At 42.1% G+C, this 16,449-nt stretch overlaps 1 protein-coding gene and 1 long non-coding RNA gene across 6 annotated transcripts in view; both read left to right on the forward strand.

Annotated features, from left to right (window-relative positions):
- AUH (AU RNA binding methylglutaconyl-CoA hydratase) overlaps positions 1-16,449 on the forward strand; it is a 188,423-nt gene that overhangs the window by 130,802 nt on the left and 41,172 nt on the right. The window lies entirely within an intron of this gene.
- On the forward strand, positions 689-5,513 carry LOC118026366. Its single transcript, XR_004683544.1, has 2 exons — positions 689-2,572; positions 3,271-5,513. It is a non-coding gene; the product is annotated as an uncharacterized LOC118026366 (long non-coding RNA).

The raw sequence follows: 16,449 nt of genomic DNA on the forward strand, positions 1-16,449 counted from the left end.
GACTCCAGGATCATGACCTGAGCCGAAGGCAGTCGCCCAACCGACTGAGCCACCCAGGCGCCCAGTAGTTTGTTATATATTAAGAATTAGTTCTGGGCGCCTGGGTGGCTCAGTTGGTTGAGCGACTGCCTTCGGCTCAGGTCATGATCCTGGAGTCCCCGGATCGAGTCCCGCATCGGGCTCCCTGCTCAGCGGGGGAGGGCTGCTTCTGCCTCTGACCCTCCCCCCTCTCATGTGCTCTCTCTCTCTCATTCTCTCAGTCTCGAATAAATAAATAAATAAATCTTTAAAAAAAAAAAAAAGAATTAGTTCTTGTGCCTTTTTTTCCCCAGTTGCCCATTTTTCCCCCTCTTTACCAATTTCCCTCTTTATTAATTTGTCTTTAAAGTTTGCTTAGTGTGCTCTCTCTCTCTCTCTCTGAGCTTTTTAAAAAATCATTAATCTTTTTTACTACCTATTGATTTTGAGATACAGGCCCAGGTGATTAAGAATTCATCTCTTTTGGGCGCCTGGGTGGCTCAGTCGTTAAGTGTCTGCCTTCAGCTTGGGTCATGATCCCAGGGTCCTGGGATCGAGCCCCACATCGGGCTCCGTGCTCTGCGAGAAGCCTGCTTCTCCCTCTCCCACTCCCCCTGCTTGTGTTCCTGCTCTCGCTATGTCCTTCTCTGTCAAATAAATAAATAAAATCTTTAAAAAAAAAAAAAGAATTCATCTCTTTTTGTATGTTTGTGTGTTTGTTTTTGAATGGCTTTGTTTTTTTACTTTTAGACCTCAGTCTTTTGGGAATTTTAACCTGATATGTGCTATGAGAAATAGAGTTTTATCTTTCTTATTTTTTTGCCTTCATTCTTAGAAGAATATGTTCACTGGGTGTAGACTTTGTTGAAAAAAGAAAAGTCAGCTGAGTAAATTTGAAGATTTAATTGGCCTTACTTAATGATTCATGAATCGGGCAGCATCCCATTTTAGCAAATAGAACAGAGCTCCAAAGAACTGTACAAAATGGAAGGCTTTATAGGCAGAGGGGGGCAGAAAAAGGAAGTTTCTGGCAAAGAGTGGGTTTTTTTTAGGCAAAGTCACATTCCTTTGGGGGAAGAGAGGTCTGTCAGGCAGATGGCTTCACTAGTGTGGACCAGGCAGTTCCAAATTGATTGGTTAAAGGTGACATATTTGGGAGAGGCCAAAGCTGCAGTTAGGGTAGGTATTAAGTCGTGGTTGGTCAGTGTGGGCCTTGGCACAAGTGACTCCCATTTTAGGCCAATTGTTTCTTTTTTAAACAATTCCTCCCTTTTGATTAGATTCTCAGTGTAACTGAAAGATGTGATCAAAATTTAAGGCACCAGTGCCACTCTGTACCTGCAGCTTTTAGTGATCCTCTGTGTGACATTCACAAGTCATGATGGGGTTTTGTTTTTTGGTTTTTGGTTTTTTTTCTTTCTTTTTTTTTTTTTTTTTTTTTTCTGAATCTCTCTGGTGTTCATAGGTCACAATTTCAGGCTCACAGTTTCGTAGGTGGTCATGTTTTTCGTTCCTTTCCGGGTGTTCCAGTCTCAGGGAGGTCTCAGGTTCACAGTTTTGGAGGTGGTCATGTCTTCCGTTCCTTTCCGGGTGTTCCGGTCTCAGGGAGATCTCAGGTTCACAGTTTCGGAGATGGTCGTGTCTTCTGTTCCTTTCCGGGTGTTCCGGTCTCAGGGAGATCTCAGGTTCACCGTTTCATAGATGGTCATGTCTTCCGTTCCTTTCCAGGTGTTCTGGTCTCAGGGAGATCTCAGGTTCACCATTTCGTAGATGGTCATGTTTTCCATTCCTTTCCTGGTGTTCCAGTCTGAGGGAGATCTCAGGTTCACAGTTTCGGAGGTGGTCATGTCTTCCGTTCCTTTCCGGGTGTTCCGGTCTCAGGGAGATCTCAGGTTCACCATTTCGTAGATGGTCATGTTTTCCGTTCCTTTCCTGGTGTTCCAGTCTCAGGGAGATCTCAGGTTCACAGTTTCGGAGGTGGTCGTGTCTTCCGTTCCTTTCCTGGTGTTCCGGTCTCAGGGAGATCGTTTGTTTTTGGTTAGTGGCTGCGAACGTGCACTTAAAGCTTTGGAGGGAATACAGGGTCCCAAGGAGATTGCTGTGATTGTTGTAAGCAGGACAATTCCCAGCATCTGGAGTATACTAAAGAGCTGTGGTGCCCAAGGTTCCAGGCGTGTTTGCCGTAAGCATCTTTGCTGCCAGCATTTGTGCCACAGACATTTTTGCCACATTAACTAATTGCTTGTAGGGCATTGTTGCCATAAAACATAAAAAAATTACCTGTTGACAGTTTCATTTCTCCATCAACTCGGTACTCCCATTTTTACGTTTTCTAAATCTTAGACCTCGTACTGGTCTATACAGCGACGAGTCGATGTGGTGGTCCCAGAATAGCGGATGACAGCCAGCCACGTCTGTCTACCTGAACACACAGTGGTGAACCTTCCTGGGTGCTCAGCCAGACTGCACGCTGCATTAGGGGGTGATAGCATGTTAGTCTGCCGAGCATTGGTGAGCGGTCGTTCCCCCCCGCCAAAACCAGAAGCTTACTAAGGTAAGGCAAATAGGAAAGAAGCAGCTGGTAGGTCATCACGGTTTCAGAGAGCATGAATTACGGACTCTTTACCTAACTTAGATGCTGTCTTTACCAGTTTACCTGGTAATATTCATAGTTGGAGCAAAAGAAGAATCAAGTCCCTCTTTTCCCCTAGAAAGAAACCGTTGCATGATTCCTGATGAGTATGTTTCTTGAAACTGTTGACAACTTTTTGCTAGCAGAGAACGTGATATAAACAGAATTAAGGTATTCACACAGAATCTGGCTGAGATGATTTGGTGAAACACAAGGATTGGTCATGGGATGGAGCACACGCATACATACCAGTCTAGTCCAGAGCTGTCCTGCCAGTCACGTGTGTTACATACCATGGTAAGAAGCAGCAACATCTCTAGTCTGTTCATTTTCCCTCCAGGGAGGTCAGAAGAGACTTACAGCAGATTTTGTTTAAAGAGGTGGTTATCATAAAGCACTTAGTTTAACCTTAGACCCTGAATCCCTAATGACTGACTTTGAGGTGGGGAGTATTGTCTCTTTCCTTGACATACACCTGGATAAAACTAACCTGCCGTTTGCTTCACGTGGCAAAAACACCAACCGCAAAATAATTGGTACCAGATAGAAGTTGTGCTATTGAACAGATGCTAAATTCAACCGAAGAATTAAATGCATTACAGTGTTCACGTTTCTTCCAGTTTGCAGCATTATGGATGACTGTTGAGCTAACAGATGACGATGATTTGCCACAAACATTGGTTTCTTATCTTGAAACACTGCATTGGAGGAGAAAGGCTGAGGGACTCGAAGGCGCAAAGTTGAACCCACGTTTCCCACAGAACTTTGGAACATTTGTCAATGGACATGTGACAGGATGCCAAGAACAAACAACAGTGTGCAAGGCTTTCATAACACAGTACAAAGCTTGGTTACAAATACGCATGCTGGCATTTGGAAACAGATGCCTCTCTTAATGACGGGAGAAATTTGATCAAGAAAAGAAAAAGTCCGATGCAGAACAAGGTGACAATCAACAAGCAGTATATACGTATGTACTACTATGAACAAAGGAATTTAAAGATGAGTGCTTAGGTACGGTCCACAAAACAAAATCAGTCATTTGTGCAGTCTTGTCGTAAATCTACACACATTTTAAATGTAATAAATATTTTGTATGTCATGATAAAATCCTTTTAGTTTTGTTATTTCTCATGCTTCATTATGTCGTTTTTAATGACTGCCCCTCTTTTATGTTATTTTATCTTTTATGGCAAATTGCTTTACGGTCATTAGTTATGTGGCAGAAATGCTTGTCGCAAAGATGTCTACAGCAAAGAAACTTCTGGTAAAAACACCAGACGGGTCCCTAAGACCGAACCACTCCGATAAGTCGAAGAAAGACCCCTTTGAAGGAGTCATCTTCTTAAGCCAGATGGCTCTGCCAGTGATCTTACGTAGCTGAGTTTCAACTTCCCCGAAAGCCTTAATCCAGGTACAGCAGGTGGTGGTGGCTGACAGAAAATCCGGGGCTCCCCTGCTTTCAAGAACAACCTGGGCCAGAGAGTCTCGGGGTTTTTGTTGGGGGGCTGTCTTAGCAGTGGATTCTGTAGTGTTTCCAGGGGTTAAGGAGAGATTCCCAGTCACAGCCTTGTTAACACGCACTCCTACCCAGGGAAGTAGGGGCCTGCCAAACGGTTATGAAAGGGGCTGGGAGATCCTTTTTAACTCGATGATGTAAATCCGGGGGAGTTGACCTGCCAGGTGTCTCAGTTTGTTTGTGGTCAGGGGTGCAGTTAGATAAGAGGCATTGCCCGGTTAGGTGCCAGCCTTCTAGGCATTCACAGGTCTGAGGAGAATGATGAGCCCCACAGACAAAGGTAAATCATGTCAGGGCACACACCATGCCCACCAAGGTGGCACAGTTACTGGAGTAGAGCGTCATGGTCAGATCAGAGTTTTTGTTTCCAAATCCAGCAGTCTGAAAGGTTATTTCATTTAGCGGTGGCTTGGGAGATATGGTTGATGGTGTGATCTTTACAGGCCAAGTGCCAGAGGGAGGAAAGAAAGAGAAGAAGAAAGTGTTTCATGTTAATATATGATGTCTTGATCTGATGTCTTGGGAGTAAGCAGTCTACCTCAGTGTCAGCTACTTCTCTTCCTAGTCAGTTTTATTTGGGGGTCTCCGGTGTGTACATAGGACCAGATGTCAGATGGATCCTTCTTCAGCTGTGAGATGTATACCCAAGGTTCAAGCCACTAAAGTTTGACTGCCATCTGAGTAGTGAGGAGGACCTGGTATAGCTCCTTACAAGGAGATTCAGGGGCAGTCTTCGTTCTTCGTCATTCCAAAGAACATACTAGTTTGGAAAGTCATACCCAGATAGTTGAGGAAATCAGAAGAATTCAGGATGCAGTCCAGTTTAAAGGTATATAGCAAAACCTCAAAGACAGTTAACAGGACTAGGATCTGATCTTTACAAAGGTACAAACATAATTTTTCTTTCTACGCCCACCCCCACTCTTTACTAAAGATAGTCACAGTGAGACTTAATTTATTTGCATTCAACTTGGCCAGACTATTTACTTAAGTGCAGGAATAGATTTTGACCATGTAGCTCTTTTTGGAGACTGCTTTGCTGAAAACTTTTTTAAGGATCTCAGACTGAACCTTTCCGAGCCCCCGAGGCCAGGAAGCCATGCCAAGGACTCGCCATCAGATTTTACCTGCAAATATCATTCCAGTCAAAGCCTTGGTGATATAGCCAGTGTTTCCAGTTGTGTCCTGTTACAAGGGAGAAGAGATTACTGTTAAACTGAGGCAAATAACTAAATATGTTGCCATGAAAAGAATACTCAAGAATGTCTGAAATCTGGGTGGATCAGAGAAGGAGAAAAAGTAAGTGTTTCATCTTTGTTTACAAAGATACACTTTATTAAATTGCTGCATTAAAAAAAGGATTATAGGGGCGCCTGGGTGGCTCAGTCGTTAGGCGTCTGCCTTCGGCTTGGGTCATGATCCCAGGGTCCTGGGATCGAGTCCCACATCGGGCTCCCTGCTTGGCAGGAAGCCTGCTTCTCCCTCTCCCACTCCCCCTGCTTGTGTTCCTGCTCTCACTGTGTCTCTCTCTGTCAAATAAATAAATAAAATCTTTAAAAAAAAAAAAAAGATTATAATCCTCCTCCTAATAAGTTCATGCAGTCCCATGTAATTAATCTTTGTTTTCTTGAATGCAGTTTTTTCATTAGTTCTAGAAATTCTTACCCAGTAGTTCTGTCATCTTAAAGTTATCAGAAACATGTTAAGTCCTTTCTGTGAATCTCCTTGAAGATGAAGCACATTTGCAGGAACACTTCTATAAAAGCATCTAAGTGCTCTCTGTAAATGACAAAAACTTAAAATGCCCATTGGTAAAGACCTGATGAGAGTTCATTTGACAAGGAAATGTAGTTCTTTCTGTAATACAGAATATTTTAAGATCTGTAGAACATAAAGAGGGCTCCGTATTACTTCTTACTCAACAGTGCTTCCCATGTCATTCAATATGGTAAATAATTAGCCTAATTCATCTCAGTTCTTATAAGGAGAGAGAACAAATCTCTTGAGATGTTTGGCCCTTTGGAAAATCCCAAAGCTAGTTCGAGGTCAGAAAGACTTGACAGGGGCGCCTGGGTGGCTCAGTCGTTAAGCGTCTGCCTTCGGCTCAGGTCATGATCCCAGGGTCCTGGGATTGAGCCCCACATCGGGCTCCCTGCTCTGCGGGAAGCCTGCTTCTCCCTCTCCCGCTCCCCCTGCTTGTGCTCCTGCTCTCGTTATCTCTCTGGCATATAAATAAATAAAATCTTTAAAAAAAAAAAAAAAAGACTTGACAATTTCATTTGGGGAAGTTTGTCAAAAATACCAGAAGGCTTTAACATACGTGGTCGGATAGGATCACGGGTGGCTATGAAATAATCGTTATGTATTTAACCATAGTGACAGTTAGAGACTTTGTAGGCAAATACAGAAAGTTAAATCGTAAAAAATAAACCTTGGCTCTTTTAATTGAGAAGACTCAGTTTTTTAAAAGTAATCAAAGAAATAATTGTGACAACATGATGTATAGGAAATTATTTTGAGGAAACACAGACTTTTGTTTTCTAGGAAGATTAAGAGATAAAATCCTGCACAATCTCTTATCAGGAGCAGAAAATAATCTAAGAAAACTTTGTCCTTTTGACAGAAAGGAAACCAATTATAATTTTGTACTGGTGTAGTTTCGATAATTTAAAATTCATTTTTTTAACTTAATTTGATCCATTTTAAACTTAGGTTGATCACAGATAAAATTTCTTTCTCAAGATTCCTTTTCTACAAATCTGCCACTTTTTCTTTGAATTCAGATTTCATGCTATTTTCCTTTTTCCCATTCTGATAACTAGCTTCCCTTTACAACAAAATGACTTTCTTTTCCAAACCTCAATAAAAAATGTATCTCCTTTCTTCATACCTTCTCTTATGGAAACAGACATCCTACTTTCCTTATATACAGAGATGTTTCCTTTATTATTTCTAATGGCTTTAAATAATTATGAACAGCCTGTTACTGGCAAATTTATGAATACATTTCATAATCCTAAACATATATTTTCCTCCTACCAAGTTTTCCAGTGTGACACGAAACATGTTTACTGTTAGACCAGAATGTCTTTAGTTCATCTGTAAGGAAAGCCAAAAGTGGATAAACCTAGTTTTAGTACGTTTAAGTATTTTGTTCTATTTGAAGATGACCTAGATATTCAATGAATTTTTCACATAATTCATCATTTCACTTATCAAAACTTTAAGGTTTCAAGTAACCAAAAGATTTTGGAAACTACTTGCTGAAAAGTCACCCTAGAAACTGTTACCCCGTTTGTATCTATTTAAATAATTTGTTCCTTTTTTTAAAGTTTTTATTAAAATTCCAGTTAGTTAACATAGAGTGTAATATTAGCTTCAGGTATACAATATATTGATTCTACACCTCCATACAGCATTCGGTGCTCATCATGACAGGTGCACTCCTTAATCCCCATCACATATTTCATGCATTCTCCCCACCCACCTCCCCATTGGTGACCATCAGTGTGTTCTCTGTAGTTAAGAGTCTGTTTCCTGGTTTGTTTCTCTCTTTTTCCCCCTTTGCTTATTTGTTTTGTTTCTTAAATTGCACATGTGAGTAAAATCATATGGTATCTGTCTTTCTCTGACCTGAAACCATAAAAATCCTAGTGGAGAACACAGGTAGTAATCTCTTTGACATTGGCCGTAGCAACTTCTTTCTACATATGTCTCCTCAGGCAAGGGAAAAAATAAACTGTTGGGACTACATCAAAACAAACAGCTCCTGCACAGTGAAGGAAACAATCAATAAAACTAAAAGGCAACCTATGGAATGGGAGAAGATATTTGCAAATGACATGTCAGATAAAGGGTTAGTATCCAAAATATATAAAGAACTTACAAAACTCAATGTCAGAAAAATGAATAATCCAATCAGAAAATGGGCAGAAGACATGAATAGACCTTTTTCCAGAGAAGACATCCAGATGGCCAACAGACACATGAAAAGATGCTCAGCATCACTCATCATCAGGGAAAACAAATCAAATCACACCTGTCAGAATGGCTAAAAACAATGGCACAAGAAACAACAGGTGTTGGCGAGGATGCAGACAAAGGGAAACTGTTGGTGGGAACGCAAGCTGGTGCAGCCACTGGAAAACAGTATGGAGTTTCCTCAGAACGTCAGGACATTTGTTCATAATGGTTTTGTTTAGATTACCTACAAAAAGTTCATTAGGCAAAGTCAGTCATCATCTAAAATTATTTTTCTGGCTGATAAGTTTTGTAACAGTGATAACATGAACTTTTTTGTTTAGTAGACCCGGTAGAATTGAAGTTGTGTGTCTATATTGTATCTAATATTGATAACTTGAAGACATAACTCTTTTAATTAAACCACACTTAAACTAGCTTTAATAGCAAATATTTCCCCAGATCATGGGAACCTAACAAGTGTTTGGGTTAGTTTCTATTGTATTTCTGAGAATTTTACTAATACTTAATTCATACAAATCTCTTCATTTTCTTTAAGCCAGTTAAACAGAGCTCTTTTATGAGTTAACTTTGTCAGTACCATCCAGAGGTAGAAAATGCTGCATGTTACAATACATGTATATAGACACATAAACGTACAGACTGATGTAATCCAAGGCCTTCTAACTTTTGTTCCGAAATTTTAGTCATGAGTTGAGTATTATAATGCAAAACTCACTGGCTTATACAGAAACAGCTGGGATAAGTTAAGTTTATCTGCTCAGATGGCTAAAGGTTTTTCTACTAACAGTTGTGAAGAAGACACTTAAGATTTTTTCATTTGCCTACGTTTCAAAATAAACTTTCCCCCTTTTGTTTTCCTTCCAATAATAAATTATCTCCTTGAAGTTTGTACTTCAGAGAGTCGGCTTAGGTAAGACTTCCTGGAGAAGCCCAGGTAGAACATTCACACTTCAAAGGCACAGGGAAAGAATACAAGTTTTGTTCCCTAAAGCCAAAATTTTTACAATACTTAAAAAGCTTTTTGGATTGGTAAAAAGAATAGGTGGACTTTGGAATGTTTCTAGAGCCACGTTCCTGGGCTCACGAAGATTTATTGGATAGGGGTAGTTGCTTCTGATGGGGCTCTGGTCTGGATGGTGTCACAGGATTGGCTCGCCCATTCACCTGTGCTGGGTGTTTATTTCCCTCTGGAAATAGGGGAGAAGGCCAATAAAAACTTGCTACCTGGCTGTGAATATGATCAGCTTCCACTTTGGCCAAATTTCTGATCATAATGTTATTAAATGCTTTTCAGTGTCTGACCAGTTTTCAGCCCGGATGGACTGTAAATACTTCTGGCAGTAGTAAACCTCCCAAGGATCAATAGCCAGTGGCCTGGACTTGGAAAGGAAAGGACCGTACGGTGTTTTATTTGCCTCTGTCTTTTGGGCACTGCAGAGATCTGGGGACGCTGCCTCTGGGAGGAATTCTTAGCGTTCGCTCTTCATTTCTCCAGGATCTCATCTGCAGGCTCCCAAGTGAGGTTTGAGGTATAGAGTGTAGCTCCAGTATCTACCAGACTTTGGCCAGTTTTTTCACTAATTTTAATTTTAGTTTCCCCTTTGCTGTTTTAAGGGAATTACTGATAGCGATTTATTGGAGAATCCCATGGAGCCTTTCGACTCCAGGAGGGGCCCATATGGGGGCCCTTCCTTGGGTTTAGCTATGGGGGCATTCCAGTTGGCGTTGACAAGTTTGCACGGGCCCTTTGAGGACAGTCTGTTTCCCCATGGCTCAGTTGATTACAGCAGGGATGCTGAGCCCTGGGCCAGTGTTTCAATGGTGGACCCCTAGGAAGGGATGAGGCAGGAGGTCCAGGTGTAATCCAGGTCTCTGGCCTTGTAGCTGTAAGGCTAACAGTCTGGTGGACTTTTGTTTATGATCTTGCTTTTCAAAATTTTCAGTATCCTTGTGCAGTGAGTTTTTTAATGAAGCTATTTTGGCATTTTGAAGCCTTTTTAGAGTCCAGTATACCAATAAAAATAGTTTGTCTGAATTGGAAACCCTTGCTTTCAAGGGCATTTTTTAAATGAGTGATCTCGTCTAACTGGAATGGTCCCCATAATGGCTGTTCTAATTCTAGGTTTTTAGTGCTGCAAAGTGACTTGCTCAACTCTTTGGAATTTAAGGATCCATTCTTCTTCTTATTAATTGGTTCAGTTTAGTTATTTTTAGCTAAGCCAGACTAGTACCTAAAAGGGATATGCTGCTGGGTGGGGACTTAAGTGATGTTTTACCGTTTACCTTGTTACGGAAGTTTTCTTGAGGTCGACAGGTAACTGTTGTCAATCTAACCTCTTCCATGTACAACTTACCCTAACATGTGAGTCTTTACGTTGGGTGGTGAGTACTGTAACAGCTTTTAAATGGTCAACCTGGGCCCACCAGTGCTTGTGGCTTTTTAGCCTCTGAGACTGTCATTAGCATCAGTCTCTCTCTGAGACAAGGACGCGTGTGTCCTGTAGGCACACCAGCAGAGGTTATTGTGGCCCGGCCAAGGGAAGGCCCTGTGTGCACCACCACCAATTCCTGCAGAGCCTTGGATGGGGAAGGACAGAACCAGCAGACCCCCCAAAGGGGATTGTGGACCGATTCCAGACAATTGGGGAATGGCAGCTGCTATGTGGAATCTGGGGAAGGATTTTGAACAAATGGTGCTACAGACCAAACCTCCTGCAGCGGGGCCAGAACCAGGGCCTGGGGTGTTCCAGTCCTGTGGGGGATGGCGTCTGAACCAGTCACTAGTGGCTTGGGTTCGAGGGAACTGCCTGCTAGCCCAAGCTGGCCTGCTGGGACCGGAAAGCTGCTTACATTGAGAGCTTGAGGCGAAGAGAGCAGAGGTCAGGTGGAGAGGAAAGTTCCCAGGCCCTCAGAAAGGACAAGAAACAGAATCGGAAAGGATTCTTGGGTGCCATGCCTGTGTTTCTCATTGTCTTCGAAGCTGACGGAAGTCTCCTTTGATCCCGCCGCTGCCTCCGACTCTGTTAAACAAAATTCACCTGCGTTCATGTGAAGATGTAATTGGCTTTGTTAAACCACTCATGACAGCATCGCATCCTGGCAGACAGAAGGGAGCTCTGAGGAGGTGCTGTCCAAAATGGAAGCCTGTTGTGGGTAGAAGGAGTGGGAAAAGGGCCCATTCAAGCAAGGTCGCCTTCCTTTGAGGGAAGGTGGGGGTCTGTCAGGCAGTTAGCTCGCTCGGCCCAGCCAGGTAATTGCAGATGGACTGGGTAAAGGTCACATTCCTGGGAGAGGCTGAAAGTGCAGTGATGTTAGGGATTAAGTCTGGGTCTGCTCAGCTTGGGCCTAGCACAGCGCACTCTGTTTGCGGTCTGTCATTTCCTCAGTTCACAGCTCCTAGGTTGGCTTGTGTGTCCTTTCAGCCCTCTCTCCCCCCAGCTTCTCTTAGGCCGGAGAAGTTGGCTCTAGTGTAGCTTTTGTTTCTTTGAAGATAATCTGTTGAGGCTTTGCTTTTCTTCTTTTTTTTTTTTTTTGTTTGTTTGTTTGTTGTTGTTTGCCTGCTTCCCTTAAAAAATTATTTTCTTCCTCTCTGGCTTCTTGGATTACCATTGTATTTATCTTGCTAATTCACTGGCCCTCTTCATAGGTGAATTGGTGCCCTTCAGTGTTTTGGAAATATCCAGCCAGTACCTCCTCAAGTATTGTCTCTGTCTGTTCCTTCTTTCCTTTTCTTCTCAGACTGATCAGTTTTATGCAAGACCTGACCACTGTTTTTCCTTCTCTGTGTGCTGGAGTTGGGATAATTCCAGTTTACCTATCCTGTGTTCAACCGGCCGCTGAATGTATCTTTGAAGTGTCTCATTTTAGTTGTTTTCCCTTTCCAGAAATTCTGCTTATTTCATTTTAAAATCTCTGTATCACTTTTTCTAGTTTTATGTTTTCTGCAAATATATTTAAATTTGTCATTTATATATGGTAAACGTATTTGTTTTAAAACCTGCATCTGATCATTTCACCTTTCGTCTGTGTCAATCTTTTTACCCCCTTCTTTGTTTCTTTTGGTTCTCGTTCTTGTCTTTTCTTTTTGTGTCTGAGTATCTTTTGTGTCTGACTGCTTGCTGGCATCCTGTGAAGATTTCCTCCTGGGCTCTTGGACTAGGGTTGAATGTGCCCTGCCCCAGAGAGGTTTGTATCTCCTCTGCTGTTGGCTCCGGGGGCAGTGCAGGTTGGATTTCTCATCACATTCAGTTCTTCAGGGTCCACGGGTGCCCAGGTTCTGGGATGCTGGTGGGCGGAAATTTGTGATTGCAGGTCTGTGGCCATAACTCCCTTAGCAGTTTTCCTCTTTCTTTTTAACACCCCCCACACCCCCGCCCCGCTTGTTCTCTTCAGTGTGAGTATGAGGGCAGCTTTTTATGCAGTCTTTTGCGGTGATGAGGTTGGAGATCTGGTTTACCTTCCTAGAACGGAGCCTCTGTCGTCCCACCTGGACAGTGGGCAGGTCTCCTCTGGGCGCCCCCCCGCCACCTGAATCTGGCTGTAGCTCTTGACTTCTGTCCCGCAGCCCTGGGCCCTAGGACCCGGATCCACAGCCAGGGCTGCAGTACCGGTAAGTTACCCTGAGACATCATGACTCAGGGGCTTCTATATTCTGCTTACTTATGTGATTTCTGGTTTCATCCCTAAAATGGCTTAGGTGTTCCTTGCTGTTTTTTCAGATCTCCAGTGCTTTTAACTTGATATATATATTTAAATCTTGAAACCCAGCATTCTTTTTGTTTGCTTTCAAAGGAAAAATTGCCTAATCCAAATATCATAGTCCCAAGACTGTATTCGACCTGTTAGACTTTTCTGTTTTTCATTAAACATATAGATACATTTTAGGATTGAGATATTTACCATATTAGGTACTTTCTTGTAAGTCACTTATTTAGAAATGTCATCTGGTTTTTAGCTGTCCTATTTATCATATTTACCTGTCATTTCACATATTTGTATGTTTTTAATGTGGAAGCATAGATAGCTGTGGAGACCCTTCTGGTTTGATATCTGATCTTCATGACTTTGTAGAAGACACACTCTGGTATAAATTACTTTGTCATTGCTGAGAGTTTCTCTCTGAGCTAGGGTACAGTTAGTTTTCATACATGTTACCTACATATTTGAAAGTAAGATGGGGTGCAGGGTTCTTCAGATCGAACTTGTTATTTGTATCTATATCAGGGGTGGGGAAACTTTCTATAAAGGACGAGATGGTAAATTTGTCAGGCCATGGGGGCCATTAGTGGTTCTGAGGCCAACTCCTTATCTCAGCTGCTGTTGTGTGGGTCTGCCACAGACCACACACCAAGGTGGGTGTGGCAGCGTCCCAGTTCAGCGTCATGTTCGGAGTAGGCAACGGATGGATAGGCCTCTGTGTATGTCCTTACAGTGTCCGTCTGCTTCATGTGCTGGATTCTCATAGGGCAGACCAGAATTTCCCTTGCTTATTGTACATTCACTGTCTGTATTCTCAGGACATGTTTCAGTACAGTTGTGTCTATTTCTAGTCATTGTTCCCTGTGAGGGATTTTGTCTGTTTCCAGCTGTCTGTTACCACAGTATCACAGTTTAATAATCCACTCCTGGAGTTAGTGGCTCAAAACAATAACCATTTCTTTACCTCCGGTGCGTATGCAGGAGTGATTTAGGCTGGGCCCATCAAGCAGGCCTAGTCCTGCTGGGCGGCCCGCTCACAGTCCTGCTGGGTGGTAGCTGGCCCACGTGGCTGGTCCAAGACGGACCCCCTGGGACAACTAGCATGAATCAGCCTTTCCCCATCCTTCTTCCTCCTGCATGCTGGCTGGTTATGGCATGTTCTGAGTGTAGGTGGAAGAGACCTGTAGGTGTTGGTGAAGCCCCATTTGCACCACTGGCTGATGTACTTTACATGCCTGTCCTTGCCTGGGGGCTCGGGGGAGCCGTGCGGCACGTGTACTCAGAGCCAGCAGGGACAGCAGCTGCAGTCTGTTCTTTTTCTTGGATACCCCTTATCAAAAAATGTTTATACCATTCTTGGTTTTAATCCAAAATTGATCTATTACTTTGTTTTGAGGGAAACTTTTCAGAATTACTTGAGAAATGTAAGTTAAAAATTGAAGAAAAAAAAACATCTATTTTTATAGCAAATTTTTTCCTTTTCTTTTTCATCCTGAAGTATCTCATGTGTCTTGTTATAATGACAGACCACTTACTAAAATAAAAATAATAAAATGCATAAACTTAGTTTTTCTGAGATCAGCTTACTTATATGAAAATGTGTGAGATTCCCAGTCAAGATGGCATAGGAGGATCCTGAGTTCACCTCCTCCCATGGAAACACCAAGACTGCAACCACATGTAGAACATCTCTGACCTGAAGACTAGCAGAACAGCTCTTCCATGGCTAAAGGTATAAAGAAAAAGCCACATTGAGAGGGATAGGAGAGGCAGAGATGCTATCTAATCGGGACCCATGTCCAGGCATGGCAAACCCACAAGAAGGAAGAATATCACGGATGTGGAGTAAAAATGTAGTGCATTTAGAATGTATCCGAACTGAAGCCACACCAACTTAAAATAGACTGCTATATTCATAGGGTGTTATATGAACCTCATATAATCATAAACCAGAAACCGATCGTAGATACACAGAGAGGAATCTAAACATAACACTAAAGAATGTCATCAAATCATAAGGGAAGAGGGCAAGAGAAGAAAGGAATGGAGTACTATAACACAACCAGAAAGCAATGAACAAAATGGCAAAAGTATACCTAATCAGTAATTACTTTAAAGAGATTAAAGGCTACAATCAAAAGATACAGGGCAGAAAAAAAGACATAGGGTGACAGTGGATAAAAAAATAAGACCCATCATATGTTGCCTACAAGGTACTCACTTCAGACCTAAAGACAGACTGGAAGTGAGGGGTTAGAAAAAGATATTCCTGGGGTGCCTGGGTGGCTCATTCGTTAAGCGTCTGCCTTTGGCTCAGGTCATGATCCCGGGGTCCTGGGATCGAGCCCCACATTGGGCTCCCTGCTCCGCGGGAAGCCTACTTCTCCCTCTCCCGCTCCCCCTGCTTGTGTTCCCTCTCTCACTGTGTCTCTCTCTGTCAAATAAATAAATAAAATCTTTAAAAAAAAGAAAAAGATATTCCTTACAAATGGAAATGAAAAGAAAAGCTATGTGTATCAGACAAAATATACTTCACAACAAAAACTGTAACAAGAGACAAAAAAAGAGCATTGCATAAAGCTAAAGGAATCAGTCTAACAAGTGGATATTACAGTTGTAAATATCTGTGTATCCAACACAGGACCACCTAAATATATAAAGCAAATGTTTTAGACATAAAGGGAGAAAATGACAGCAATACAGTAATAGTAAGAGTCTTTCATAGCCCACTTAACATCAGTGGATCAATCATCCAGATAGAAAATAAGAGAAGAGTGGCTTTGAAAACACATTTTACCAGATGGACTTAATAGGTATATACAGAACATCCCATCCAGAATCAGCAGAATACATAATATTTTAGGGCACATGGAACATTCTTCATAGATCCCATGTTAGGCCACAAAACAAGTCTCAATAAGTTAAAGGTTGAAATCGTATCAAGCACAGATCCTTTTCAGAGTACAGCAGTATGAAATTAGAAATCAATTACAGGAAAAATGTGGAAAGAACACAAACACATGGAGGCTAAACAACATCAAATCAACAAATCGAAGAGGACTTAGAAAAATACCTTGAGACAAATGAAAATGAAAACACAATGTTCCAAAATGTCTGGGATGCAGCAAAAGCAGTTCCAAGAACGCAGTTTATAGCAAGACAGACCTGCCTCAAGGAACAAGAAAAATCTCACATAAACTAACCTTACACCAAAAGGAAATGGAAAAAGAACAAAGCCCAATGTTAGCAGAAGGGGGGAAGGAAATAATAAAGATCAGAGTGCAAAAAAAATGAAAGAGACAAAAAAAAAATACAATAGAAAAGATCAATGGAGCTAAGATCTGGTTCTTTGAAAAGATAAGCAACATTCATAAACTTTTAACCAGACTCATCAAGAAAGAATGAGAGAGAACTCAAATCAGAAGTGAAAGAGGAGGGCGCCTGGGTGGCTCAGTTGGTTAAGCAACTGCCTTCAGCTCAGGTCATGATCCTGGAGTCCCAGGATCGAGTCCTGCATCGGGCTCCCTGCTCAGCGAGGAGTCTGCTTCTCCCTCTGACCCTCCCCCCTCTCATGTACTCTCTCTCATTCTCGCTCTCT

The sequence above is a fragment of the Mirounga leonina genome, unplaced genomic scaffold, assembly GCF_011800145.1.
Source record: "Mirounga leonina isolate KUSES-001 unplaced genomic scaffold, KU_Mleo_1.0 Mir_224, whole genome shotgun sequence".
NCBI classification, from domain to species: domain Eukaryota; kingdom Metazoa; phylum Chordata; class Mammalia; order Carnivora; family Phocidae; genus Mirounga; species Mirounga leonina.